Here is a 6,643-nt window from a genome sequence, read left to right as displayed (position 1 = left end):
AAGTATTTTCTTATTAAAGTACATATCAATTATATCCCATGAATTAAAAATACATATGTTTTGTAATTGGGCTGTATTTTTAAATATTTTCATGATAATTGTAATTGTGTTTTATAAAAATTGTCCTGCCACAGGGGCGGACAAAATGCAGGCCCATGCGGGAGGTGCCTCTCAACTCAAGTGTGCTGTTGGGTGACGATCTACATTTGGCTTGCTCTGTAGAGTACCTTTGTTTTGGACCCCCCTGTGTTGTCTTGTAAGGTTTGTCTCAATTTGTCCATTGAAATGATATATTTTTCCTTGTACTTCAGTTGTGGTGACCCACAATAGCTACGCCAATCACGGGTCAATCGGGGTCACCAATTGTCGATAACTGTATTTCCTGCTATATACTGTACTTTATTTTAGCGTCTCCATGACAACAGAGCAGTGTCCAGGAGATGTCTGTCAGCTGAGTGATGAAATGGCACTCATGGCAAGGTCCCTCCATGAGCACCTTCTGTGGTACGGTAATTATTCTTGATATAAGGATTAATATCCAATTTACAGCCCAGGCCACGATGACTCTTTTGTTATTAACTTGGATACAGCAGGGGAGAACCTTTTTGTTGGATGATTTCAATTCAATGATTACTTTTGGCCCAGCAAATTGCGCTGGTAAGTTTACTCACCTCATTGATTGCCTTGTTAATATCATAGCTAGCGCTCCCTCGGCCACTCTCTCCCTCCTATAGGGTCTGTAAATCTTATTAAAGATGGAAGTTCATAGATGATCGTTAGTGGGGAGGCTCTGCAAAAAGGGCAAGTTTTATAAGAGAAAAACTTCAAATTATCTGTTTATTTCAAGTCATGATTACCACGACTGTAAACAAGTCATTAAAGGCATCATTTTAAACTCCATCCGTCATATTGGCTCTTTCTTATGTGCCTGTAATTTCTGTGGGTGGTCTTTCCAAGATTATATGACAATACATTTACATTTCTCAAGGTATATGAAATTTGTCTCTGTTAATAATTAATATACACAAAGTGTGTTTTTGGGCTGAATAGGGCATTATCGCCATCTTTAGAACTGGAGTGGAATATTAACTATAAAAACGTGTTTTGTGGCATAACTGCTAGTTAGCAAGGGAGTCAGCTGCTGATGACATCCTCGACTTCCGCTTCCTGTTTCCATGCGTTGCAAGCTAATAGGCTGCTAACAAGTAATTTTTAAAAATAAAAATACATTAAGAACACAGTTGGACTTAAGCAATGTATTAATAGCACAACAAGTTGTGCACCATATTGTATGCTAACCGGAAAATGTATGCAAATTGAGGCAAAATGTTGGCTTCAATTTCCACACTAACCGAGCTTCTACTGTATAAGTCACAGGACGAGCCAAACTATGGAAAAAGTGTGACATAGTCCAAAAATATGGTCAACAATATGACATATATACAAAAGGTGTGTTCAGTTTTTGGCTGAATATTGCATAATCATCGCCTACAGGACTAGAGTGAAATATTAACTATAAAAATGTGTTTTGTGGCGTAACTGTGTTAGTTAGCAAAGAACCACAAAGTCAGCTGCTGATGACATCATAGACGGGTGACGTCGCTGACTTCCGCTTCCTGTTTCCATGTGTTAGCAAGCTAATAGGTGGCTAACCAGTGATAAAAATCTGTTAAGAACAGAGTTGGACTGAAGCAATGTATTAATAGCACAACAAGCTGTGCGCCATATTGTACGCCAAACGGAAAATGTATGCAAATCGAGGCAAAAGTTTGGTGTAAATTCCCAACGTTAACGGACGAAAAAGCAGACAAAAAAGTGCGACTTCAGAGTCCGGAAAATACGGTAAACTGTGGTGTCACAAGATCTCACGAGGTTAAAATGTGAAAAGTTTTTTACAAGTCTCGTGGCCACTAGACGTGGGACAATAACAAATGAATTAATCACACAATAAATGAAAGTGAACCGGGTAAGGAAGAGAGTCACTCTGCGCATTGGTTTCATCACCTTGGCGCATATGCTACATAGAACAACAGCATGAACGGAGTGAGCCCTTTTGTCAGTCATACAATCTCTCTCTCTCTCAATGTCTCGGTGGGTGGAGGCAGCGCCGCGAGCATCGTCATATTTTTTCATTGTGCTTTTCTTAAAAGTGATGTTAAAATCCTGTCTTGTTTGGTTCTCGTGACTCGCCCAGTAGACGGTGTGATATATGACATCTAGAACGAGAATATGTAACACTTTCTTTCATAATTGTTTACTTTAGCGCTTTGGCCAAAACAATCCAGGCAAAGGGTGCAGGTTGTAAAACATCCACCCTTAAAGTTGCTGAGTCGTGTCCCAGTTGGCTGCTCGCTAATGATACTGGCTCCTGGTGGATGGATAGCTGGGCTGTGTCTCACTTCGGAGGCCAAGGCCAGGTTGGCCATATTCAAAGCACAACATATATTTACTTTCTTATATTCAGACACATGTTTTTAGCTTAAAAAACCTGAAATATTTATGCAGTAAGAAGATAAATTGAAGCTATTGGAGCACAACAGTGCCGCGGTGTAGCACTGTTTGGCATGCGGCTCAGATTTTGCACGTTAGTCTGACAGAGTCACCTGGGGAATACTTTCTAGCTCTGCTGATCACTGGCCTGCACCTCCTGGCCCTGAGAAATCAACAGCTAGGATTTATAGATTTACCTTAGATTGGCTGTCCCACATTTGTACCCCCATAAATACTTTTACAGCTTTGCTAATGTCACTGTGGGGAATAAACAAGGTTACTGTGGATGTGAGAGAGGCGCCTTAGACGAGTCACAAGAGGGAAGCAACAACTTGCATGGAGATGAAGAAGATCTAATGTCGTCGTCGTCCACAGAGAGTGAGGTTTGACCAGCCTTTGCTCTCCAAATACTGTATGTGCTAGAAGTTTGTTAAGATGCTTAAATAAACCTCCCCCTACTTAAATAAATGGAACGACCTTGGTCCTAATTCTCATTTGAAGACATTCAGGATAAATTATTGACGCACATGACTTCACTTCAGCTTTAAATGCTACTCATTCGGACAACTTCATGAAACTTGCAAGCTTTAAGTGCATGAAATATGCATTACAAAGCCATCACTCTCTTCATAATGAATAAGCGCACCTTAGAATTGACACGTCTGCCTTCCGAGTGACTTGGAACTCCCAGGACCGAGGATGGTGATGACAAAGTATTGTGTGTCTTCTGCTGTTTGCAGCAAAAGTGTCCACTTAAGTCGGTTGCTGCATGACTGGAAGACAACTCAGTGAGGGACAAAAGAGTTGTGTTGGTGATGTTGAATGGGAGTGTTTAGGAAGGTGCTCAGGTCGGTAGGTAGCATACATTTACTCATCAAAAGACATATGAGATCAAGCAAAGGGCAATACTTATACTGCAAATTCCGATTTTTGGTATACACACACACACACACACACACACATATATATATACTGTATATATTACAAAACATCTCATTCACTGTTTGTAATAATTTATAAATGTGACTTCCCCACAATTTCCCCATTTAAGTCTTCAAGCTTCACTGATGTTTTTTCGTCGTGTTGAGATTTCGCACATTCTTCAGTGGTCCTTGAACGCACCATAGTTGCTGTGAGACGCATAGGTGCTGTATAGTATAACTTCTACAGCATGACTTCGATTGCCGTTTATCCTTTAATAGTTTCCTGTATTTTAACTTACATGCATAAAAGTAAAAACTCTTGTGAAAGATCAGACTTTACCTTATTTTTTTCTGGAAGTTCTCCTTCACCCTCAGTGATCTTTGCTGCTGAGGCCATTGTCAATCTGCAGCAAAGCGTCCCCCAGAGATCGGCATATACTGCATGTATTCATCACTTAAAAGGTAAACATTCACAATAGCGATCCATTTATTGATGCCTGAGAGGCCCACGGGGTCAAGGGGATTTCAAACAGTGGAGAAAAAGGCACTTACCATGCAGTATTCAGCACAAAGCAGTTTATGTACTGGCGGGGAATTGAAGTTAAATGGTTGGGTTAATTGCTTGCAGTGCTCTGAAATACTGTACTAATGTCAGGGAGGTATCACATACCTTCACTTCCCACTGAAATGTGTTTACTAGCTCATAGGATAATGCACAACTCCTTACATCTTCTTAGACCAAGATGCTGGATGCTTTGAGTATTGTGTAATATGCTGTGAAGTATTGCAGTTGTGGTGTAGAACTATATGAGAATTTAAAAGTAGCAAAAAATAATAATTAGAATATTCCATAAGACCCCATTCTCAGAACACATTTGGGTTTTTTTTCTAAAATACTACTAATTAATGTCTAAGAGGTGTGATGTTACATCGGATGCTCATGATAAATTGATTCCTGATTTGAAAATAACTCATCTTGACACTTTTTTGTGCCGAGTACCACAAATGTACCACTAATTGAACGTAAGAATGTACACACAGCAAAAATATAAATGCGTATGGGGTGCCGTGTGGAAAAAGTCACACTTTAGCTGATATACTCTATTTTGAATATTTAGCTCACTTTTCTCACATTCAAGTACCCTCCAGTACCCTTGCAAGGGTGTCGAGCTGGTCCAGTGTTCCGCGACCAGGACGAAAACCACATAGCACCTCCTGTAGCCGAGGTTCGACTAACCGCCGTGCCCTTTTCTCCAGCACCCTGGAATAGACTTCCCAGGGAGGCTGAGGTGTGATCCCCTATAGCTGAAACACATTCAGCCCATTTTCTTCACATTTGAAGTAGAAATCCAGTGGTGAATCTAAACATATCTACATATGAAACAGAATCTAGATAGCTCTAAATCTAAATATTAAATCTACATCTAAATGTTAAATATAAATGTTAACAAATATACATATTAATCAGAAAATTGTAATATGTTAATTATAAAATGACATAAATCAAAATGTTAAATATACACACATTAAATCTAAATGCTGAATATACATGATAAATATAAATTTGAAATGTTAAATATATATAAATCTAAAATAGAAATGTTATAAAATGTAACAATATAAAACAAAATGTTAAATACAGTATAAATGTTAAATATAAATGCTGAAAACATAAATCTTAAACATATATTATAATATAAATGTTAATTATAAATGTTACATAGAAATATCAATCTTAAATCTAAACGTCAAATATAATATAAATGTCAAACATAAATCTTAAATATATATATTAAACATAAAAATGCTTTTAAAAAAAAAGCAAATAGTGCATGTCTTTCAGCGTGCACACTCACCCAAGGGCTAAATATTCCAAATAAATCAGCTAAAGAAAACAAAATTTTTACATTTGACACCCGATAAATGCGACACGTTTTTTTTGGTCCTATTTTTCATGAAAAGATGTAAAACTTTTTCTATGTACACAAAAGGTCTAGCACCCTCTAATAACGCTGGCCACAATAAAAGGCCACTCCACTCTGCTGTGGCAACCCCTAATGGGACAAACTGAAAGTAGAAGCAGCAGCTGTTGTTTTGAGGCGAGAAGATGCTGAGATTGGAAGGGTCTCGTTAAATGGAAGTTTAAAAAAATAAAAACCACGCCATTAGATATTCTAATGAGGAATATGCAGCCCTGGTATCGAAGAGACGGATCAAGAGCACAGAATACATCTTCATCCGAGTCTACTTACAAAAGGTTAGCGTTCATCTTGCTCAAATCTTACCTGATAAATTCCCCGGTAACCCAATATTTCCACAGCAGGGGCGGGCACATTTGTCATCGTTGGGATGACGGGCGAAGTCGGCCACAGATGGAGACCCCCTTCCCTCTCCCACTACCCCCTCATGCAAGATTTGAGGTATGAGCTGCAGGTCAGACCAGATGAGCACATGTGATGGATGACCCTGCTGCTTTGGATCTGAATCACAGAAATGTAATGAAGCGCACAGAAAAAAGCTGCAGCACACGACTGCTAGACATAACAGCATTCATATCATCAGAAAACAATGTTAAGTTATGATACCATGACATCAACATTATGTTTTTCTACAGTCTCAACTCACCCACAAAGGTCTTCTCCAAAACTCTAATCATTTTTCTTTACTTTAAATGCAATAATCATTTAAATCTGCTCGAGCATGACAAAGATATACAATATATCAAACATGAATTCTTGTACACCAATAGACATACCTGTGCATCTATCGTTTCATTAAAAGTGTCACCTTTTGCTGCATGCTTTGAATGGGAAAAAGTAGCACCGTCTTGTGGACAAATAGAAAAATGAATTTCAAACTGAAACTCTAGGAGTACAAATGGAAAATATAAATCGCATACTGCAAAAAAGCAACAAAAAACAACTTTACATACATTTGCAGACAAAGCTTTGTTATTTGTTATTAGCGTCTACATTTCAGCTTCTTTGCTTGACATTTGGCCTGTTTCTCCTAGCTTTACAAATTGCTTCCTCTTTGCTAGGTAACTTTTAACCCAATTCAAAACTAATCCTCTGATTCCGTACATTTCTAATTTTGTTGTTAAAATATTGTGATTAATTGTATCGAAGGCTTTTGTAAGATCCATGAATACTGCAACTGCACACCTTCTATGGTCTATAGCAGCAGTGATTTCAATCAGTGCCATAGAAGTTGAAATGTTAGCTCTGTAT

This window comes from Dunckerocampus dactyliophorus, chromosome 21 (genome assembly GCF_027744805.1).
Source record: "Dunckerocampus dactyliophorus isolate RoL2022-P2 chromosome 21, RoL_Ddac_1.1, whole genome shotgun sequence".
Classification (NCBI taxonomy): domain Eukaryota; kingdom Metazoa; phylum Chordata; class Actinopteri; order Syngnathiformes; family Syngnathidae; genus Dunckerocampus; species Dunckerocampus dactyliophorus.
Note: the sequence above shows the minus strand (reverse complement) of the source record.